Below are 24,832 nucleotides of genomic sequence, written 5' to 3'. Positions count from 1 at the left end.
TTTATTTTTCTATCAGTTTTTGTTTTTAAATTTAAACATTTAAAAAAAATATTTTCTTGTAACTAAAAATACACGTAATGTTTGGTGTGGAAAAGGGAGTAATTTTGAATATCATTACGTATTAATAAGGAGGAGAGAATGGATCCAAAAATCCATATGTAATTGCTCACGTGATCAATGAAAGCCCCCTGATTTCTAGCATGTCATATTTGATACACAAATATCAATCTTATTACGATTTTCTCCATATTCATTTGAAAAATAAATATAATTATGCTTATATATTATGTAAACGTGACAACAAAATTCTTGTAAAACCGACGTGTACAATAATCTTTGCAATTTATTACTTTTCAAATGTAATTATATACGAGGCGACACGCGACTGCGATGCACTATCAAATAATGCATTTTATTCTTGATGGTTTCACATAATAACTTAATCATTAGAATATATACAAGATAGAATCTTCTAAATGACATTTAAACTATTCCTATAAATACACCGACCTTGTAATATTGACATTTATCAAATATTTTGACACGGTAACAGACGACAGTTGAAAGTATTTGTTGTATCTTGTTATTTAACATAAAAACCTGAACAAGGTTTTGTAATAAACCAATATCAATTACCTATATATCAAAATAACTTCTATGCATGCAAGGTACAACATTAGACAGGTAGATGCAGTCAACGATCGACTAATTAGTCTTTCGACCGTGAAACTACCAAAAATAAATTGACCGGGAACATTTCCTATGCTTCGGACGATTGATGATGAAAAAATAATTAAAAATTTTTAAAAACATTAACCTCATGTCACCGAACATCGAAGAGCTGAACTTGGGTCGCCTCGGATTTTAACGACCGTATTGATTGGATGTTAATATTTTAGACGCAAGTAACGAGAAAGTGGTTTCGAACAATTAAAAGAACTTAAAACAATAATTTATCTAACGGTAATGAGTCGATAAATAAAAAATAGACATAACTCATCATATACCTTTTTAAGCAAAGCATCTATTGTAGAATTTTTGAAACACTAGTAATGAGAATGTATCACTTTTGCTTACAAAAATTGGATAGTGATGAATGAACTTTTGCAAATTTGAATATTTAGTTTTCTTTATTCTTTCCAAATTTTATTTATTTTCAAGCTATTTTTAACTAACTAATTTAAACTAATTCTAACAGTGGCGGAAAAGACTTTTCTCACCATGAACTATTTTGGAAAAATGGATGACAACTACTTGATATCAGGTAGGCTAAAACTAGGATTTGAACCTGCATCAAATTCATGTCACTTAAATTGAAGGTAGATGAATATTATATTATTAAATCAGGTACCAAGAGGAATACATATTATTGGTAACCATTAGCTATTGGTTACTAATAGGTAGACTAAGCATGAGATTTTTAGAATCTAAATGTTCAAACTTTGTTTAAAGAAAATTGAATCTTTTATCATAAATTGCCGATTGTTTCCCTTTGTCGTGAATCTGTGCACCATTAAAGTCTTGTACGAAAATTATGATAAACACCTTTAAATATTCCAAGAAATATGCGGCTATTATGTATGATCGGCGCAGTTGTTATATACGGCGCATACCAGATATAAAGCACGATAACCGCGTCCGTCCGTATATATATGCCTTAATAATAATTCGTATGAAAAAAGAGAAAAATTGCCTTTTGTTTTCGCGTACGCGATCCAAAGTTCGCGTTCCAAGATATCAGCCAGATGCTCGGGTATATATCATACGATCCATCTATTAGGCTGGGATTACAGAAAGGTAAATCAGTTTGGATAAAGGAAAATCGTTGAATTCCCTAAATGAAACTTTCTTAAATTTGTCATTTTTAAATCCAGCTTCATCATGTTTGCTCAGATAAGAACTATGCTATTATAGTGTACCAAAGTATCAGAAGACAACCCAAAGGTTGTCTCTTTTTGAATTATGACTCTATATTGATCTTTTCTCAGAAATGACCAGAAGGGCTGTTTTTACTTGGAAACAAATCTATTACTGCCTATGGTTGCAAAAACAAAGCTTTTACCACTGGACCAAGTTGCCAGGAAGTTCTATCTTAGGCTGATCTATTAGTTCAGCTAAAATCCAAAATATTGTTTTATTTTTTATTATATACGCCGCCGTTTTTTTTAACTATGTTAAATCGGGCCTTATTGGACTAGTGGTAAAAGCATTTTTGCAACCATAGACATTAATAGATTTGTTCCCATCTATATTGATCTTTTCTCATAAATGACCAGGAGGGCTATTTTTACTTGAAAACAAATCTATTAATGCCTGTGGTTGCAAAAACAAAGCTCTTACCACTGGATCAAGTTGCCAGGAAGTTCTATCTTAGGCTGATCTATTACTTCAGCTAAAATCCAAGATGTTTTATTTTTTATTATATACGCCGCCGTTTTTTTAATTATGTTAAATCGGACCTCATTGGACCAGTGGTAAGAGCTTCGTTTTTGCAACCATAGGCATTAATGGATTTGTTTAGCAACACATTTATATATGACAATATCAACAAACCCTGCAACTACAAAAAGAGTAAAAAGTTGTAATAATGAGAAAAACATTTTAATGATATACCAAATAATTAAAAAAACAGCAAATAAGGTCGAGAGACAGCACCAATGATTCGATCATTCTAATTAATTGTCAATATTGCAAAAAGAAATCATTTTCAGAATACGAAGGACTTTAAACTTTGCTATATTATCCAAGTATAATTTAGATGTTACCAAGTTGTATTATTACGCATAACCTGATAACTAATATATTGAACCAACAACTAATTACTTAACATAAATAAATAAAACATTTACATCAATACCTATAATTTAAATACTTAATATAAAATAGCAACTTTCGAACTATAAATTGTCAATTTATTATTGATACTATATGAAATAATAAATTATATAAATATAAATATAATTTGGACACAAGTGTGTACCAGTTCTTATTTAGTTCCTCTCGGTCGCTCAATTTAAAACCAAAAACAATCCGCGAGCTGTCTAATTCGGAAATTGAACCAGAAGACCGGTATCCCACAAGAAAATGAATCACGGCATATGTAAAGATTTATATATATATATATATATATATATATATATATAGTATATATATATATATATATATATATCTGTGTAACAATTCATATATTGCATATTTATAACATAAAATGCATACGCTTTTCTTCATCACGTCACCCACACAAAAGCGTTTGAACGGACACACAGGCCAGGTATTCATTATTAGTCGGTTGTTATATTTAAAACAGGGTTGATAAATGAAAAATAGAGGAATTACTTCCAAAATAGAATAAGATTAAAATAGAAAATAGGGTATTACAACTAAAAAATATGGTTGTTCAATAATTGGTACAAAAAGCACCAGAAACGTTCAAAAAGGAAAAAGCACTTGATCTGCTAGATCAACATACACTGCAATTATCACATTTTTTAGTAAATGAATTTAAAATCACAAAATATTATTAATATACTAAATTGTCTAACTGATAATCCAGAAAGAAACACTTTTTGGTAAAGTAGCACCAAGGAATCAATTGACCAACGAGGGACTAACAAAATTGTGATTTTTGTTGTTGATCTAATTCTAAAACAACATTCCACTTTTTGATTCATCAATCCATCAATAATTGGTTGATGGTTTAACAAGATCTTTGTTTTAATGTTATGATACAAAATTTAAAATAATTTGAGGTCATTCAATGTAAGATACAAAATCACCAAATCTACTAGGTGAGTTTCTTACCAAGCCCTACGCCCATATATATTATAAAATGCATATACCTGTTGCAGCAGACATACGAGCCGGCGGAATAATTAAAAAATAAATTGTATTTATAATGAAAAATATCTTGTCGCTGTTTTAGAATGAAATGGTTGTTCAAGAGACTTTTAGCTGTGGAAGGCATATCTCATGTTGATAGCTGCGTTAAACAGCATTAAACTCATTATGAAATATCGTTCTCGACCGGACGGAGACGATGCCAACAGTTCTAACAATAAATCTCGGAAACTGCTTTTCGATACAGGGATAAAAGAAAAGAAATATATATACAAATAGACAAGTTTTCAAAATGCTAATATACTTTGCAATGCCCATGGAAGATAAGGGGCTGATTCTGCCGTAAAATAGACTAATGTTATGGTAAGACTTTGGTACGCAGTGCTCCTCATACAAAACGGTACTAAATGACATGTGGTTTGTATGCAAAATTCAAGCAAAACGCAGGTATAGAATATAAATAGCACTGTTCTAAAAAAGTTGAACAGACTAGGATTTCTAAAAAATATTTATTACATGTGAAAAATTAATCAAATCCCAAAGAATATGTAGAACGTCTAAAAGTATAGGATAAAATTAATATAGATTGTAGTATTCGGTTTTATTAAGTAACATCGATTTCAAAAACCTTTTTGTAATTAAAAGTTAAAAAGTATACAACTAATGAAATCCTCGTACGATATGCTGATTAATTTGCTGGATTAGGGTTGTGTTCATTAGCCACGGAGAACAAACAATTTATCTGCCCACATCCAACACGCAATTTCGTCGGCCAAAAACGAATAAAAAACTAATCCCGATGAAATTTTATTGTTTCATAATTATCTTTACATTTTATTTGCTTGTGTTGATACATAAACATGTAATAAAATTAACGTGAATTTGAATACACACGGATTTTGTCCAAGTGGATTGTGATGATTGGAATGGTTATAGAAACTTATTAGAAGTATGATATATAGACGATTTTAAAGACTCAAAATCCGTTAAAAAACTACCAGTTGGTAATTGTGCTGATTAATTTTTTGTGAAGGTTAGAAGAGCCCTTTCTTTAAAAAGTTAGTTAGTTAAAATTAGTTCTTAAAAAAATTCTAACAATGCGAGACTTTTATTATGTCGATATAACTTATGTTCCTAATATACATATTAAAATATTATAGGCTTACGAGAAGTGATTTAATTATAAAATTTTACTCCGTATTTTACCATAATTAACTTCCAGTAGGGCAAGTTATAGCAATCGCAAAAAAAATGAAAATGAAAATGAAAATGTTTATATATTTTTACGTTTCGAAACCTTCTGAACATTTTGGCATAACATAGAAAAAATGGATCTATGTGTGTGTGTGTGTGTATGTGTGTATATGTGTATGTGTGTGTGCGGATACAAATTTTCGTCGACGATTTCGGGAACACGGATGAAGTGATTTGATTAATTCAAAAAACATTCTATTATTATTAATACGGAGACGTGCTGATTAGTTTTTGGCGAAGGCAGGTCTAGCCGTTCCAAAGATATGGGGCAAAAAGTGCCAAGAACGGTAACTCAGTTTTTAAGAGAACGGACCGTCCGATTTGAATAATTCAAAAAACATTGTACTTGTATTAACAAGATGAAGAACTGATCAAATTTTCATAGAGGCAGGTCTAGCGGTTTCGGAGATCTAGTGAATTTTTTTTAAAAAAATGCCATTTGGCGGTCAAAAATGATCATTAGACATATGTACATCAAATTATCAGATATTTTATAGAGATTATAACAATAAGTATACATTCTGTCGACATTCCTATGGGTTCCGTACCAATGTTTATTCGTTAGACGCTTACGCGCTTCCATATTTTGTCTCTATGCAGTTAAAGCAGTACGATTGCTTTGAAAAAGGTTCAGAATTTCCAAAAAATTTTAAAATAAATTTTTCTTCAAAAAGTCGTTTTTCTTCAAACAAAAGTAAATTTTTGTCACAATAGTTTCTCACAAATCTAATTTTTTCAGAGTATTTTTTTTTCAAAAATGTTAATCTTTTTTTAAAAAAAAAAATTGGTACGGGAAGTTCCAGCAACTTGCCTTAAGGCACGATACCATACGCCCCACGATTCAACTACCTCGAATATACAAATCGAGCATGTTGCTAACATAACCTTACTTCTCATAAGCTAAAACCAATGTGATACGCATCGATCACCACTGTGAATAAAAAAATCGTAATAGAATGTTATAGTAGCAAATAATATCTCTTAAAGCCTTACCTAATACAATCTGACTTGTCTGCATTTCTTAAAAAAACACACACTCGACTATTCATAACGCGATACTACTATTTCGAAATTATTACCAAATAAAATTAACACCGAATAAAAGTATATCGTACTTAATTCCCGAACCTTTGACATTGAATTGTACCACGCCGACGCGACGATGGCTCCCGAAAGAATGCAACGATTACATTGCAAAAATAGTTGACATAAATCCTTCAATCGAAGATCCGACACATAGAAGATATCAAGTGCATGCATCAGTAGGGCCAACGAAAATTTGACAAAGGCGTATTTATTGGTGATATCTATAATTGCACAATGTCTTTGTCAAGCGTGTGGACATTACCGATGATTTGCATACCTGGCGACAAAGGGGTCCTCTGCCAGCAATGTTTATAAACAAGAAAGTCGATACGAAGAGAGTTTTGCTTGTATTCAATAGATGAAATATTTTTAAAATAAACACTCACCATAGATAAACTTATAGGTTGATAATAACTAACAAAATTCAAATACCAATACACTTTGCCTAATAAAGTTATTATTGGCAAGCATAGCTCACTTGGTAGCGTGTTCGATTCACACGACAGGGATCTTCGGATCCTGTCATTGACTTAGAATATAGGAAAAAATATATCTATAGTTAATTTGAAATCAAATAAAATATGTGTTGTTAAGTAGAATTTGAATAAAAATCAAGAAAAATAGGAATAACAGAGTTCGAATAGCTGAATTGTATTGGGAGTAAGAAAGGAGAAATATTGGGACTGAACTGAAATTAAAAGAAGAATGAAGAAAAAAATGGAATGAAGGTAGAAGTTGAATAAAATTAGAAATTTGAAAAAAGCAAGAATTGAAGAAAATAAGAAGAATATAGAATAGGATACACATGTAGATTGAAAATTATATAAAAATTAGAATGTAAATAAATATAAATGTTGAAGGTGGCTAAATGCTCAGAGTAAGCGAGGCCAAATAAAATTAAAAAAAAAATAATAAAGTTATTAATTGTGATCGAATTGATATTTTGCGGAATAATCTACTATGTTAATTGACGATTTTTTCAGAACGAAGTTTTAAACAAAAAGACTTTCAATATTATTCATAACTCACATTTAGGAAATAACACACATTAAGTTTCAAATAAAAAATGATCATTTTTTGTGGCTTATTGTAGCTTTGTGGTAAGATCTTAGTCTTGCAACTACAACAACAGATTTTCATATATAGAAAAATCAACAATCAGTAATCAATTCAAAATATATACTCAGTTTAAATTAGTCAATATTCAATATTTTGCTATCAAAATTATTGCTTTATTAATTGCGTTCGAGTTGATTTCTTAAGAAATCTATGCTGGTATGTTCCAGGAATAATGATGCAATTTACTATTCATACATACATTAGGGTTAAAAATTATTTGAGTTGTTATAACGACTTTTCAGAAAAAAAATTTAAAAATTATATAATCGAAATGGATCATTTAAATTGCAGAATTTTGTGAAATACCAAATTGAATTGACATGAATTTGTATTCCCTCTTAAGATACTGTATAAAGTACTGCCATGTGCTAATATCGTAAGTTAAAAATAATATTTATTTTGGTTTAATTGCAATTGGAAGGGTATTAAGAGTCTTGTAAGCTATTGTTATAATGCTTTTAAACTACATGGCATTTGAGGAGACAACCCAATGGTTGTCCTAAATATTTCCGACTACATTTGTTCTAATTTTGAATATTATTTTTCAAACTTGAAACAGCATGGCCGGACTATTTTTAAATGAAAATATATTGCTATCTGTTAAAAATTGGTCAAACAAACTTTGGATTGTGGCGGGAATAGCTCACTCAGTAGTGCTCTCGACTCACACAGGAATTCGGTTCGAATCTCCAGCAATACCAGAATTAAAAATATAAAGTATTAAAGTAGATTAATAATTGTGAATTTGTAGAATACAAAAAAAAATTGTATTAGAAGTAAAAAAAAAAGGAAAAAAGAAGTTTAGTTTAGAAGATGAGAAGAACATATTGAGAAACAACAAGAAGAATGAAAATTGAATGGAATTGAAGAAAGCAAATTAGGATAGGAAGAAGAATAGGATATAAAAAGAAATAGTATATATATGATGAATGTATAAGAAATATATATGTAAGAATTGTATAGAATATGATGAAAAATAATACGAATAATGTAGGTGGCTAAAGATGCTGTAAAGCGGAAATAAACTTTGGATTTGATATTTGAATCATTTAATACAAAACCGAATCAGTCCCTTCAAAACGGCTCTAAATTAGTTTCCTATCATTTCCTAGTACTCCCCGTTTGCAGTACACGAATAAGCCTTTAAAATAATAAGATCGGGCCATTAAAATAATAAGGACGCCGTCGAAATAATAAAATTGTAGGCACGCAATGTAATAGACACTACGTATTAAATCGACTACAAAAAGATAATGTTTTTACATTCTTCGACATCGATGTCTTATTAAACTGTAATAACACATTAAACTGTTTTATAGCTATTCACGGTCATAAATTATTCGGGACGGTTCTTTTCATTTTCATTCCTATAGGAAATGTCGTTATAGTAAAACAGTCCGGTGTAAATAAATATGCTTTGAACTGGAGTGTTAATTAGAATTAAAAAAGATTGTATTTTTACTTGCGCGAAAATATAATTTATTGAATATCGAACATAGCCATCGCCTTTCGAGTTCCAACAAGGATAAATTTAGATTTTAAAATGAGTACCAGCAATTAAAAAAATATACTAGAATTCGTATTAATCGTCTCAATCGTCTCAACTTCTACTGGATACATTTATATTCGTATGTAGACTCATTAAATCTATTTCTTTCTTCATCTATATTTATCTATATCATATAGATATATGTATCACGATGCAGTCATTCACAAAAAGAGCAAAGCCATTTAATTAATCACATGAATAAAATTAATATAACGAATATTAATACGTCAAGAGCGAAATCAAAAACAACAAAACATTATAAATGAGAAAATAAAAATTTAAAACACGGACCGGCAGAAGATTAAAGAATTAGTAGTGGGAGTAAAATTTAATTGGGTTTGAAAAAACTCATACATAACATAAGAACATTTGTATGTTGTGATTTTTGAATTTATATTCTTGATTAATAAAAATCGTCTTTCGTGAATTATATTCCAATTGCGAAGGGCTCGTATAACAAATCTTTGGCATTTCGATTGGAGAAGAATAATTAGCTCACTATATATATTGGAGAAGAATAATTCAGCGCATATTTAAAGATGCATCTAAATTTTATATTATAAATTTTCAATAATTAAACAGAAGAGATGCTAAAGCCCTATTTCAAACATGACGCACCTGCACAATTCTGTTTACTTCGTCGGGAGTAGCTGTGCCAATATCATGCTGGATGGTTTACACAGGTCCAATTGAGACATATAAATATTTAATTATCGTTCAAGGTTCTATTGGAAAATGCATGTTATTATAGTCTTGTTACAATAAGCTCCTAACTTTCCCACATAATATAATTGGGCTCGCCCGTAGGTAAACGGTTAAGAGCGACGGGTCTTGTTTCAGAGGTCAGGCAACAGTGACAACGATTTTCACTTGGAAATATAAATAGCAATATGTTTCGAAGTAAAAATAGCCCTCACCTGGCATTGTTGCACCATACTTGCCCTATTACAGAAATTGTAATAAAAATTTATCATACAGAGATGTGACAACTGTTTGGGTTGCCATCTGTAATAAAACAAACGTAGTTTGCAAGATCTTAATCACAACAGCTCATAGAACCCATGAGTTCTGATCGCTGTTCAAATAAAATTATAAAAAAAAGACATAATATAATTACTTTTAAATTTTTGGCTAATACAATTTAATTTTAAAAAATCCAGATACATTCTGCAGTCAATTTCTCATCATTTAATTATATTTGATTTTTTTTTAAATTGCCTTGCACTATCTTGTTTGTTTATTTTCTCACAAATTAACACATTTGACCTATTGGAATCGATGCCTAAAATATTCTAATTTCAGTTCGATTTTATAGTCCAAAGGACCCTTTGTTAACATGATTTATATCCTTTACGATCCATCGTGTTTTAAACGGTTCGAATTGACGAGACCTTAAACAAGTCCCGTAATAAGTCTGCATGTAATTAATATTTTTATTGTGCGATAAAATTTCTTTTGCTTCATTTGAAATGTGTTCATCGAATACCAACTCATTTAAATGAATTCATTTCAACGCGATAATTACTCTTCAGATTATTTTGCATACGATTTCTTCGAGATCTTTACAGTTTGTTTTCGAAATCATTAAATGTAGCTGAGGACGTCGGTGTAAATCAATTTTATGGATTTTTAAAACGAAAACATTTATTAATACATCAATTAAGCGTATTTAAATTTTATGTTCGAAAATAATGCATTCGTACTGCATATTTTGAGAAGGGAGAGGTGAACATTATCGATTTTAAATTACAGTAGCACCTCATATGCCACTTACACCTAGTGAAGTATGTATTTGTTTTATAAAAAAAATCTGTACCATGTACAAAATAATTTCCATTCCTGTATTTTCAACTTTTGATCATTAGCCACGAGCGTCTGAATAAACTTGAACACTAATTAAGAAATGAAACAAAAGTATAAAGTCATTTCGTGAATTTAGAACAACTCCGAGTCACGAAGTCAAAGAAAACGTCGAGATTAATTAAATCTGTTATTCCGAAACATTCAAACACAATATGATTTAATCCACAACGAGTTTATTACATTTGCTAAACAAAATTACACAAAAATCCGATCCAATTTCATACATCAGAAAATGTTGACATATATCAGCAATTTATTTAACAAACATAAGCCATTTATTTTATTTACATAGAAAAGTATTTTAATTTTTCAAACTGTCACGTGCACAATGTCGTGTATACGAAAGCAAAAAGATTTTCATATTAAAATAAATAGAATTTGAAATGGTTTCATGTCAGCCCGACATATGTCAACCAGATAATTCCACCAGAAATTGTGGAAAGTGCGTAATAATAAATAAAATTGTTTTATAGTATAAACAGGGGTAGTATAACTGTGTTTCTTTAGACGAGAATATTTTTTATTCCTATAAATGAACTTATAAATTAGGTGAAAGCTTTGAAAGCTTTATATTATGACTAGTTGACCCAGCAAACGTTGTTTAGCCATAAAAAAATTTCAAGAAAATTTTTAGTATAAAAAATAACTAACTGATTGTGAAGGTCGAAGCATGCGGTGTGTAAGCGAAAGAGGCAGCTATCACAATTTATATAGAAGGTTTACCCACTGCAAAGCATGCCACATAAAACTGTTCCAAGAGCATATTCATAGTCATAAGTTTTCAATATGTCATACATGGAAAAAAACAATGTGATTTTTAATACAATTTTTTACCCAGGCAATTATCCAAAATTGCATTTTTTTCTATGATGGACAAAAACTCCTGTTTCCCAAATACCGTATTTTCTGGTTTCCCAGGCAAATCCAGTCCAATATATAAATCTAGTATAAATATAAATAAATCAATTCCAATATATCGAGAGTGTATCCAATAAAGTTGTCCACTTTGTAGACCTCGTCCTCGTCCTCGTCTGTCCCTTGCGAACAAACAACGCCACGTGCGAGTAAAACGAGATCTGTGCGTTAATTGAAAACGTCACAATCGTTCCCAGTTTCCGTTTATCAACGCTTGACAACACAAAATAAGATCACCGGCCGCAATTTAATAAAACACTTCAAATAGTTTTGTAATTACACTCGTATCTAGTACTTAGAAACCTTAGCCGTCTGGTAAATTGATATTCTGACAGATTATGGATCACAGATAATCCGCAGGCTGTGCTCTATAATTTTATAAAATTTTCTTGGGTCTGGAAATATATACATTAATATTTTTTCCTTTAATAACTGCACCTATTATTTTGGCAGTACTTAAAAATATCTATAATTTTTTTTACCTCTGTTTTATTCAGCAATCAGAAATACAAGATTCCTATAACCTAAATTGACAATATTTGAGAGCGATGTCTGAGAAGAACTCCAGTGAGATCTTCTTAGTTTAACAATTGAAAAGATAATGTTATATTGAAGCTAATCTAAGACTAAATCTAAAGGCCATTGACGTTTCAATCTTCTTACGCCAAATGTTTGGGTAATGTCGCCTATTGATGAGTTTGAATGTGATTCCAGTTTACGTTTGTATTTTTCCTTAACTTTTCATGTTGAAGTCGCTGTGAATGGTTTCATTTGTCACGTACGACGGATAACTAAGTATTGTACGTAAAATTTTTGACTGAGTTCTCTGCATTATAGCTATATTTGATTTGTAAGCACATCCCCAGAGCTCAATTCCGTAGGTCCAGATTGGTTTAATGATTGATTTATATAGCAGCAAGTTATTTTCAACAGAGAAACTTTTAGAATTTTTACGCAGTAGCCAATCAAATTCTTTCATTTTAATCATTATTGGACTTTCGGGAATGATTATATCCTGTTTAGATTAGGTATCCAAGAGAGGTCGTTTTTAATACTTTATTTTCGTAATATGTTAACCAATAATGATTTATTACACTATGGAGAATAATTTTTAGGTGTCTACTGAAATGGTATTTGGATGATTGGATCATTCCACAATTTTATAAAACTTTTCTGAATCTGCACATTTTTAAAAATTCTATTCATTATTCATGTCCTATGGAATGATGGATTTGTAACATATTTTAGGCAAATCTGTACTGATTTGATAAAATTTTATTAGAACTGCAACATATTTGAATAGCTCCATTGTCATACAAGTTGGTAAATAGACTTCAATTTCTGGTGATTTAGACTCTTAGTCAATATCATATATTTATCAAAGTTGGTTACCATTTTACTTTAATTTTTTCTTATGAAATGGTTCAAGAACTTGGCAAATAATTTTGGCTCTACAGATTGTAACAAAACTGTAGACTCCAGAAATTTATAATTTTATAATAGCAAATTGTTATAACTATCTATGTAATAAGTTTCATGGTTAAAAAAATATAGGCCCTGGTATAAAATTTAACTTTTATTCTGTGTCCTTTACAAAATACAGGAAATTATTCTAATTACTTTCGTAACGAAAAATATTTTAAAGCCATAATTCAAGACCCTTATTTACGAGGTATGCAAATTGGTATTATTTATCCCCGATCCCTTTAAAGCTACCTTAATGTACATGTTTTATGATGTTACTTTGTGAAGTACCACGAGAGAAGAAACTTTTTGCGAGAATTGTAATTTGCATAAGCAACGAATACAAAGATGCCAGTAATAAGAGTTTCGAGTTTTAAGGTTATGTAATTATAATAAATTTATTTATTATGTATTTGATATAATTACGCCGCAGGTAAATCCAGCAAACATTTTGTTTTATAATTGCAAGACGTTGTTTTGTTAGTGACGCGGTAGTTTCTATAATTTATTAGAGAGTTAAACGTTCTGAACTATAATTCTAATGAGTCACGATCGGTTTTCTAAAAAATTATATGTGAATACTGAAAGCTATGATAGTTACACAAATAAATAATTACTTAATAATGTTTTATAGTGATACTAAATGTAATTTTATATGTTGGAATCGACATTTGCATTGAGCATTGCAATAAATCAATACGAGAAATGTTCACGATTTGCTTGATAATTTGTCTGTAATTTCCGAAGATTGATTTTGTGATTGTAGAGTTGGAAACGTTCATTTATTCCGGCAGCTGGTATTTTGAAATAATGGTCATGTGTTATTATGAAACGTAATTGGTGGTTGAAATTTTTAATTGGTTTACATCTTATTTATTTTCTGCATATTTATCATAGTATTATGATGAAGAGCTAATTCCGCTTTCAAACCATAATCTCATTTATGAGTTCTTTGGAAGATATCAAAGAGAGGTTGTATCATTTTTGGTAAAGTTCAGTGAAGCATTTTCTTCTCAATTACCAATCGAAACTACCAATGAAAGTACCAACTAAAACAAAGATTTATTGTCATAATTTTAAAAATACCAGAAGTTTTTAATCCATATCGACATATCCATATCCATATCATCAATATTTTTTGCCTTGAGACAAATCTACGTGCACCTTGCCATTCATTGGAATTAGTATGTAAATATTTTCAATAAAAATATTGATATTCATAATAAAAATGTCAAATTTAACACCCAAACGCACAAATGTCGTTTAATTATACCCTGAAAACCTAAGCTTATTCGATCCAATAAAAAACTGAGTCAAAGTATCAATTATTATCAGTTGATTCGAAGTTATTGCACACTCCACTGTCATATAACTGCATTTTTTCATTGTGTTCAAGATGTACGTATTGATTTGGATAAAAAGTTCGAGGCACATGCTGAGTAATTTTATCGTATTGTTATAGCATCTTGCACGAAGGTTTTTGTATATATACAATTTGTGAACCCGAGGAGACAAACGATTGCAAAGCACCTGCTGCAAATGCTACGGATAAATACTTTTGCGTGCATTGATTTTCATTTGTCTCAATACTTATTTGAATATGTAGGAATGATTTGAATAATTCAATCCAGTACCGGAATCGAGGAGGAACATGCTGGTTGCGCAGCAAATCGGTACTGCAGAAATAGGGTTTGCTCCATCCGAGGCCAAACTGTAGCAAACTTGATTGATTGAATTGGAAATTAAAATTTTATTAGTAAATTGATCAATGAAGCTACATGACTCTGTTTAAAATAATGCTTTGAAAAAAACTGTTATATTTTTAAAAAAATCCTATTAATTTTCTCTGGAAGCACCACAATGACTATTGAAAATATTAACTCATAGTCAGTGAATATCAGACCTGCATAACTTAACAAATATTACTCTTACTGAATTTCCACTAAATTTCAGTATTTCTAATATTTTCAAATAATAAGTCTTTTACCAATGCAACACTGTGAAATCGTTATTCGTTCCTTAGTCTCTCCCCCGAAAGTGCGTGGTGTAGATCGTGACGAAGTGAAGCTGAATCACGCATTTTTTTACCGTATGGAAATCTTTGTTCTTCTGTCCAATGCAAAATTGCTATCCAAACGATGCGGCGGCAATAATGAATTCAGATTATATACGACGAAGTCACGTTTTTCTTCAAATTGTTATCGACACTTGTATTTTTATTACGCGTCAAAAGAATTGTGGAGTGAGCAACATTGTATGAAGTGGGCACCCTCTTTATAATTATTTTCTATACCACAAAAGTATATGGATTTAAAAATAATATCCAATATATTTAATAAACTTTGAAAAAAGTTATATTGCTGAATGTCTATGTGTATCGAGACTAGCTGTTTATAATCGATCGGTTGGTTCTGATTTAGTAAAAATATTCCTGATTCTAGTTCTAGTACTATACTCTAAATTGTAAAACACTAGATGTAATGTACAATAATACATGATGCAATATTTCGAATAAATATATTGAGTCTAATATTTTGAATTTAGTCCAATATATCAGGAACCGTAATTAGAATTGCTCCAGAAAACAGAAAAAACACGGGCATCAACGTGATTCCAGGATTGACAATTTTTCATGCATTATTTAAGGGACACACGTAAAATTTTCAAAAAATCTAATTTTGAATTTTTCCATATTTCGATAAGTTATACCTTTAAAAATAACATACTAAAACTTTAAATCGAAATCTTAGATAGTTTTTGAGTTACAGCCATTTAAAAGAGTATATATATAGTATATAGTATAACGATAATTTTATCTTTAAACGCGTTTTTCTCAAAACAGCATTTTCCGAATTTTTTTGCTCAAAAACAAATGATCGCTATCGATTTTTTACATGTTCTATATATAGTTCTGCGTGATGTTTTAAATGACCTATCGATTTTTTGATCTGGTCAAAAATGGAATTTTGACAGTCCAAAAACGACCAAAATTTTGGGTAAAATTTCACTATCTTTTTTAAAACGCCGCCATATTGTCAATTTTTGATTTTTTATTTTGATCGTAGGTCATTATACAGGCAATATTATCTAGTTTAACGAGATTTTTTTATTATGTTTTATCAACGGAGAAGGCTGCAATCACTGCAGCAGTGGAGGACCTCATTTAAAAAATATTTAATATTTTATTCCAAAAATTTTACTGTGTATTCTCAAAACATGTATAAACATACCCTTAAAATTTCAAATAGATGGATTCACTAGTTTTGTTGTTTTTTTAATTTCCATAAATGACCTTTTTTAAGGTTGTCGCACTAGGTGTGCCCCTTAATATATTTCTTGTAGCTTTTAAACCGCTTGTACAATATAAATATACTAGTAGGTACAAAACTTAATAACCTAAAATACTGTCTAATATCACAATACCCTACAACAACTCGATATACTTAAAATCGCTCTAGAATATAGAAAATTATCACGTTTTTTGTAATCCCACAATTGTCTATACATTTATTTCCGTGATTAATGTACTTCTAAACGAGTTGTTTAATATAATTAAAATATTGAACAAATTTGCATTAAAATATATGATTGATATATTCATACCATATATTGATATTTTAAATATATAATTTATATATATTCTCTAATATCGTAAGTTCCTACAGCAACTGAGTATGCTTTAAAATCCATATAAATTGCAAAAATGTCCCTAAAAACTTAATTAAGTCCTATATCAATTCGTTCCAAAGTGAAAAAAAATTTCGCCAGAGTTATCCATTATATCACGATCTAATCAATCAATCAACCATTCGATCATTTTAACTCAAGCGTTAAAATTTTAAATTTTCAAGCGAATATCTCACAAACCGTAATATTTACGATGAAAATCTTACGTGGCCATCTAGATATTTAGATTGTCTTAATTCAAGTCAAAGACTTCATAATCCTAGGTCACCTCGTTCAAAAGTTACAAGCGTCCAGATGTTTTAGGCGTGATTTTTTTAAAATTTGAGGTGCTGAAAATTAAGCAGTAGGAGTATATTCTGTAGGAAGTCGAAGATGCTACCAAAATATTACATATATAGTTAATAAACTACATATGTAGTTTACACATATCGCGAAGTTCATACAACTAACTTCAAGACAAAATGCCACTAACACTTAGTTGTAATTTTATTTCATTTTATTTGTATTTGTATATATTATAATATTATCTGTAGAATATTAGAAATTTACTGACAATTTAGTTTAATTTTTCGTTAAAATTTACTTTGAACGCCTTTGGAGTACAAAAATAACGTATTAGATAGCAATAAATTATACCGTGTAGTAAATGCATATTCAATTGCAAGATTCCAAAGGACAAATGGAAATGATCTATTCGAATAATTATATTTTTCTCATATGCAGCAAAGCTCTATGTCAATTTGTTCAAAAGTAAAAAGCGTTTAAATTTTCACCAGTGTGAAAACGCTCAAAAATGATCTAAAATAATGTCTTTAAATTGACAATTACTCCGTAGTATATAAAGGGTTCAGACAAGAACTGAAGGGTGCGCAAACTGAAATTATCATCGTATTCCTTTATTACAATTAGGCAAAAAATCTTCGATGCGTGCGACCACGTCAGACCGTCCGCAAGTGCGTGGTTCTGGGTGCGTGTTGCAGCACACGCGCGTCGTACGCCCCCGCCAGTGCGCGCGGCTTGACTTGGCTCGCCAACCTCGCTTGTGTGTAATTTGCGCGCTCTCCGGCTTTCGGGGAATTTAAATTAGTCACGACTTCATGACAACACATGCGATTCAGAATAATAGCCCCTGAACATATGCAAACCGCGATTATAAACTTTGTTACAGAATATTGGTAGGTGGACTTTTTAGATTTTAATTGGAGGAGCAAGGTTTTATTGGATGATAATTTTGTGCCAAGCTGTTTTTTTGTAATTAGCAAAGAAGAGTAAATTTCTTTGCTAATCCTCCACATTTTATATAATCCTAAATTTAAAAACTGTTTAATAGATTAGATTAGAGAGAAAGATTATAAAGATTGTTCGATGATTAGTTGTTGGTGAATATCGGCTGAGAAGTTTCTTTGTAAATTTATTTGACGATTATGAAGAAACTTTGCGTAACGATGGATTTCGTGGTCTAAAATAACACTAAAACATTATAAGTCTACAATAAGCAGTTGAATTATTATTACTTCGGCATAAATTTTAAACAGAATCCATAGGAACGTCCCGTATTTTGTTGGTAGCTACTGATTACAGTTTACGTCCATACTCAAATAAATTATGTTTTTAACTTCCCGTAGGGTAAGTGATTGTAATCGTCCAAAAATCGAAATTGAAAATTTTCACATTTCTCGACGTTTTGAAGGTTTCTGAACATTTTGGCATACCTCAGAAAAAATGGATGTGTATGTTTGTGTGTGTGTATGTATGTATGGATACAATTTTTCGTCCACGTTTTCGGGCGCAAGGATCAACCGATTTGAATGGTTCAAAAAACATTCGATTCCTATCGATAGGGAGATGTGCTGATTAGTTTTTAAAAAGGCAGGTCTAGCAGTTGCGGAGATAAAGAACAAAGAGTGCAAAAATAGAAAGCGGGTTTTTGAGAGAACGGAGCATCCGATTTGAATGATCTAAAAAACATTCAATTGGTAATGATTGGGAGAAGTGTTTAATAGTGTTTGGCAAAAGCAGGCCCAGTCATTTTGAAGATACAAGGTTAAATGTGCAAGAAACGGCAGTTTTTGAGAGAACTATGCGTCCGATTTGAATGATTCAAGAGACTTTCTGCTTGTTTTAACAAAATAATTGATTTTGGAAAAAAAAATTTGTTCCAAAAATTTTTTTTTTCAATTTTTTTTTCCGAAAATTTTTGTTTGTTTATCGAAAATAATTCAAATTTTATATTTAATTTTGACCGAAGTTCTAATATACTTTAGTTTATATAATTCTTATAAATATTAGACAATGTTACAGTATTTATAATAATCTATTTGAAAACATTCAATATTCCTCGAATATTTCGTTACGGTACGAGAAGTTCCAACAATTTTCCTTAAGGCACGATGCCATACACCCCACTAGTTATTTATTGCAGTGCAAAAAAATCAAATAAAAGTGGCTAATATAATTATTACACCGTCAGATTCTATAACACAAAATTAACGTTTTTATCACTTCGATCTACTTTTTGATATCTACATTTACTAACATATAATTAAACATTCAAAATGAATGATCGGCCACAATTAATTAGCGTTTTGTTAACTTTTAGTCTTCACTCAGCTTCGTTTTTTGCAGAGCATTCCTCGATTCGAAGACATCAGCGAGAAAACAGAACAAAAAATTACGAAAGGCGAACAACACGAATTGCCAAAAATTCAACAAACGTGACCGCCTCAACCCGGCGGTAACGACTCGGTAATTTCACCGCTTTGAGCGATTTATAGGTAGGACCATCTTTCTTAAAGCTCTTGAAGAATATTTGTAGTTGCGAGAAGTCTTGGAAGAACTCTGACACGCGAACTGATCATTAAAGTCAACGCGTGTGTGACGAGAATATGGAGATTGACCAAATATTCGCAAGAATAAAATGCTTTGTAAATGACAAATTTGCATTAAAATATAATGGACAGAGTTGTAGAATCGAACATCATACTGTACTATAGTTAATGTGACTCAAAATCAACTTAAAGAAATAAATAATAGTAAATTAGTTTAGGGTAGGGCGAGGCACAAAGTTCCAATTTGATTTTCAGTAATTATACTGCCTAAGCTAGATGTAGTACATAACAATACATAACATGTATCAAAGAAACAACTATCAAACTATCTTTAGTAAAATTTCCAGTCAACTCTTAATTACAGAAATTCTTACTATTTTTTCTAAAATTTGTCATTTGTCATGAGCTTCTCCTTCACTTTATTTATATTAACATGTATCAATAGTAGTATTGTTATTATATGTATCTATATTGTTACCCACGTTGTTATAGCTAGCACCCTCACTATGTGTTATTATTAAAAGGAGCCTCTCGAAAATTTCAAAAGCCCGTTTTCATATGCACCCTATTTCACATGTTGTATCAAATAGTCAAGTATAAGCAACAAGCCGAATGTAAACAAAGGTTTATTTTCTAACTAAGTTTTCGTTTTCGACTGCACACTTTTCGAATAAACATGATGGAAAATAACAATGATGAATAATTTACAACCATATATATAGGGTAGAGCGGGTCTTAAAGGTCCGGGGGTATAAAAGACCATCATTATTATCTCAAAAACAAATAGAGTTTGAATTCTGTAACGATAATATTTTTAAGGCTTTGAGCTTTTCTATTTAGTTTTTTGTAACTACATCGAATTTCTTTCGGAATCTTTGATGACTTACTTCAACTTAAAAAATTGTATCAACCTTGAATAGAATAACAAAGAACACATCATCAACTCCTATTTTATTACCATTTGTTTGCAATTTTTTACTTTTTATTAAATCCACATATAATAAATCATTTGCGCAAACGCGAGCATTCGTCACTACGAGACATGGCTTGTCTTTCGATAACAAATGAAGACACGAGGTCCGTATAATCACGAAGCTAATGAGGTGCGAACTAACAGCAATAATACTAATGAAGCCGTCACATATGAAAAAGAACCAAAAAAATGGATACCAGATGTGTCAACAGAGTTTTGCAACTGGAGAAAATGGTAAAAAGTAAATCGGTTTGTGTTTCTACGACGTCTTCTATGAACAAGCTACTAAACAGAGATCTACCGAGACCACTTTTCGGAGGCCTATAATATTTTAAATTGTTTGGTTTGACTATCAACTTTATCACCATGCAAAGATTCTTTAAAATCCCAGAAGAGTAACCCTGAGGTTTCCCTATAACAGACTTGTTTTCAATATATTCATTTTCTGTTCCAATTTATTATTGTAATATTTTACTTAATCATTTATTATTTATTTATTATTATTTATATTAATATTTATTTTCTGTTAATCCTTCATTTTAATATTAGAATCTCTAAATTTCCACGTTCTCATAATTAAGCAATCAAGAAGTAAACGTTGCATATTCAAATTTTTTACCCTTCTATCACGTTTGGAATTGTTTTCACCAGATTTGTCTGGTGTCCATAAAGCCTTTGTCGAGGTGACTTATTTTTAGGTTCGTTGTTTCTGCTTTTTTTCTTCATTTTATGTCCAGATTCTTTTGCTCCTGTTTACAGCAATTCTGTCCCGGGTGATTCGCTACCTCTATTAACCGGACGGATGGACGTACGGATAATTTTAAATGTCTTCTTGTGGTAGAAGAGCTTGACAACAATTTAGGATTAGAAGAAATTGATAAAAAATTATTTTTGATAATGCACAAAATGCTCTTTGCTTTAATAAGAAAGCACTTGTGACTCTTTCTCTAAACATACGGTAAAATAAATAAATCTAAGACTAGTTCTTCAACGTGTGAAAGTTAGATCGAGCTATGATTGGTGACCCCAACCAGCCCGAAGTTAGATGGTGTTTCGTCAAATTTTCCACTGGTAAAACTCGTTCTCAGTTCTATCAACTTCCTTCGCAAGTTTACGTACATAATATACATTATATTGAGCATAGTATTTTCTGATTTTTTTTATCATTTCCAGCCCTCCTACTACAGGTCATCTTCAATCTGATGGCAAAGCCGAAGGAACGCGCGGCAATCAAAGCGACTGTGCGGGCGAGACGAATCTGCCGGGATTGCTTCCGAACCGAGTGACTTTTAAAAGCGCGTCCACCCAATATACACGAGCTATATAAAATGCTATGTGTCATCATCGTCGGTAGCAAAGTCCTTTTGCAAAGGTTGCCAAAGATAACAGAAATAGACATTTGCAAAAAATACTACATATACTACAATAAACTACTTTTATATAAATCTTTATTCAAACCAATTTGGTACTATGGTAAACAATTGCGGGGTAGTGCTCATAAGACTAATATAGAAATAATACAAAAATTTCAAAACAATTTTTTGAAAATTGCCTTAGGAGCTCCACTATAAACAACTATTGAGTTGTTTTTCCAACATGCCCCTTTAGTATACAATGTTCCTTTACTGCCGACAATTGTAAACTTCACAAATTTATTGAATGTCCTTAACTGGACAGTTGTAATTAAGAAAAATAATAAAAAAAACTCAACCGATTTCACACTTTGCATATCTCAATCAGACGCAGCGCGAATTAGGAATTATGAATTAAACAAGTATGGTTTATCAGCAATATTTATAAAAATCATCAGTAGATTTTTTTGAATAACAATCAAATTTGGCATTCTACAAGATGCTGGTTCTTGTTTCTCTATGATTATTTTCACAAAATGCTATCAGAGGGCAATCCAGTGGTGATCTATTCTTATATTAGAATAGTTTTATTACCTAATGGTTGGCAGAAGACTACATTTTGCAAGATGGTTTGGACACGATGGACTGACCAACAAAATCCTTAAATTAGCATACTGAAGTTTTAAAATGCCTATGTATAAGTAGATTTCAGGACGATTTAGGGAGATAACTAGAGCAAATTCTCCAGGTTTAAATTACTGACGAAAGAACTTAAGAGACTTATGAATTTAGTAATGTTCAACCTATTTATTAAATTATAGCAGTGGTAAACAACAATTCTTATAATGCTTGTTTTCTCGCAATAACACAAAATAGCATAGTATTGTAAATAGTATTAGCCTAAAATTAGCTGCTTAGTCTACAACTAGTTGGCAAATTATAGATTTGCTAGGGCCAGATTGTATTTTATATAGAAATATAAAAAAAATTACATTGTCCATTCTTCTTTTCCTCTACAATTGACAATCCTGCGCCTTTCGTGTTTGATACACGAGTGTTTCTTTTATAGAGCCTGACGAATCTTCCGAAATATACTCGCATCGATTTAGATCCGCTATTTTCTCTTATGTTTCGCATTATTCCGACGCTCGTAGTTTTCAGTTTTAGCACCTTTATTCGTTTTTTTCATTTCATTTAAAACCCTGATGCCAGCTTTGGAATTGTCCAAGAAATGATTCAGAAGAGTAAGATTAAGAATTTTTAATAGATATTGATTAGGAGTAGAAATTAGAAAATGCAGCCCATCAATAGAATAATTCTGATGCCTAATTGCTCGTATTTTTATGCTCCTCTTATAATTTGCTTGATATTTTGTACCATCACTTACATTTTAGCAACCAAATTTTTTATGCAAAATAGAATATGAGAATATTTTATATTTATAAAAAATACTAAGCTTTAAATTTTTTATTATTATAATGAAGTTTATTATTATTATAAATTATGTTTGCATGAAGTCGTTGCATTTCCTTGTGCGTTTCACAGCAATGAATGATTTTAACAATGAAATTGTTCGAAAATCATTGAACAATACTCGTTCGTATAGTTTTACCGTTAAAGTTAGTGCAATATCTGTATGAAATCTGTAATACATCCCAACAATAACTTTGTGATATCTCTTCTAAATAGCAATTGCTATCGGTATCACCGAGTTCAGATCAAAACGCGATGGTCCCCTGAAGCAATAGCATCGGATTTTTATTTATTTGCCACAAAGACCAACAGTTATAATAATAATATACACTTCTGAATGCGAATATATACTGGTTGAAGATTCTTCGTTTTGCAGATTCTGTAATTATTCTATGACACTTTCGAGAATTATTTATTTTTTGGTATAACACGCGACACCCTGGAAAAAAGCTTTTCCTTACCAAATTTGGATACTTGACAAAATTGATATAATGTTGGATCAAGATTAATTCAGAATTAGTTCTTCATACAATATTACAAAATTCTATTTAAAAATAATTTTTTTTTTTAGTTATATTCGTCTTATACTATAGTAAAACTTTTAGAGAAAAAATAATTATAAAAACCATATATATATATATATATATATATATATATGTATATATATATATATATATATCCATGTATATATTATATATAATTTTTTTGAAGAATATTATAATGCAATTCATGCAGAAAATTGCCCCAATGGAAAACAGTAATAACCCGACGGCAAAGAAAGAAAAACTGGGAGGAAAGAAAAACTTCTTCAATTTAATTATAAAGTGCAAACTTTTCTTTACCGTTTTTTTGTCAAATAACAAAAAAATGAAACAATTTAATTTCTATTTGCATATAAATGCACTCCGATGGACACAAGCACTTTTGGTAATTAAATAAAGTTGTATTACCCAAATATAAATATAAAAATAAAATCTGTGACTTGGTAAGTAAAAAGTTTTAAGGAAAGGAATGTTTGATAATGTAATGAAAAAAGTACTGAATACATGATTTTGATATAAATTGTGAAAATTAGCAGTTAAAAGATTATGTTAACCATAACAAGAAAAAATCTAGTATCACATATTCATTTGATATTTGCTTAGTTGCCTTCAAATGGCGACCAAATGTAAATAAAAAAGTTGAATTTAGAAAGAAAATTGTATATACTAGAGACAAATGTGTTGTTAACATATCTAAGGATTTATTTTATATTATATACTTTAAAAATAGTTTACAAATAGTTCAAACATTTTTGTTCTTTTAATATAATAATTATTATTTTATACATTCAATAAGCATACAAATCTCAAATTGACAAAAAACTTGGGAATCAAAATCAATTTTGTAATTTTTTTAAGGGAAAATATAGAATTCTTTGAATGCGTTTATT

The 24,832-nt window shown here is 30.4% G+C and overlaps 1 protein-coding gene across 2 annotated transcripts in view; it reads right to left on the bottom strand.

Annotated features, from left to right (window-relative positions):
• LOC113383358 (transcription factor AP-2-epsilon) overlaps positions 1–24,832 on the bottom strand; it is a 540,995-nt gene that overhangs the window by 493,863 nt on the left and 22,300 nt on the right. Inside the window, exon 1 of one of the 2 annotated variants that reach the window (XM_026621629.1) lies at positions 6,085–6,254. The exons of the other annotated variant lie outside the window; for it this stretch is intronic. The gene's annotated coding sequence lies outside the window, so the exon portion shown is untranslated. Of the gene's footprint in view, positions 1–6,084; positions 6,255–24,832 lie in introns of those variants that run through there. 2 annotated transcript variants of the gene reach the window in all.

The sequence above is a fragment of the Ctenocephalides felis genome, unplaced genomic scaffold (genome assembly GCF_003426905.1).
Source record: "Ctenocephalides felis isolate EL2017-DRISC unplaced genomic scaffold, ASM342690v1 CF-g0.4_SCAFFOLD_03570, whole genome shotgun sequence".
Taxonomy (NCBI): domain Eukaryota; kingdom Metazoa; phylum Arthropoda; class Insecta; order Siphonaptera; family Pulicidae; genus Ctenocephalides; species Ctenocephalides felis.
The sequence above is the reverse complement of the archived record's forward strand: the minus strand, read 5'-3'. Positions and strand labels throughout refer to the sequence as shown.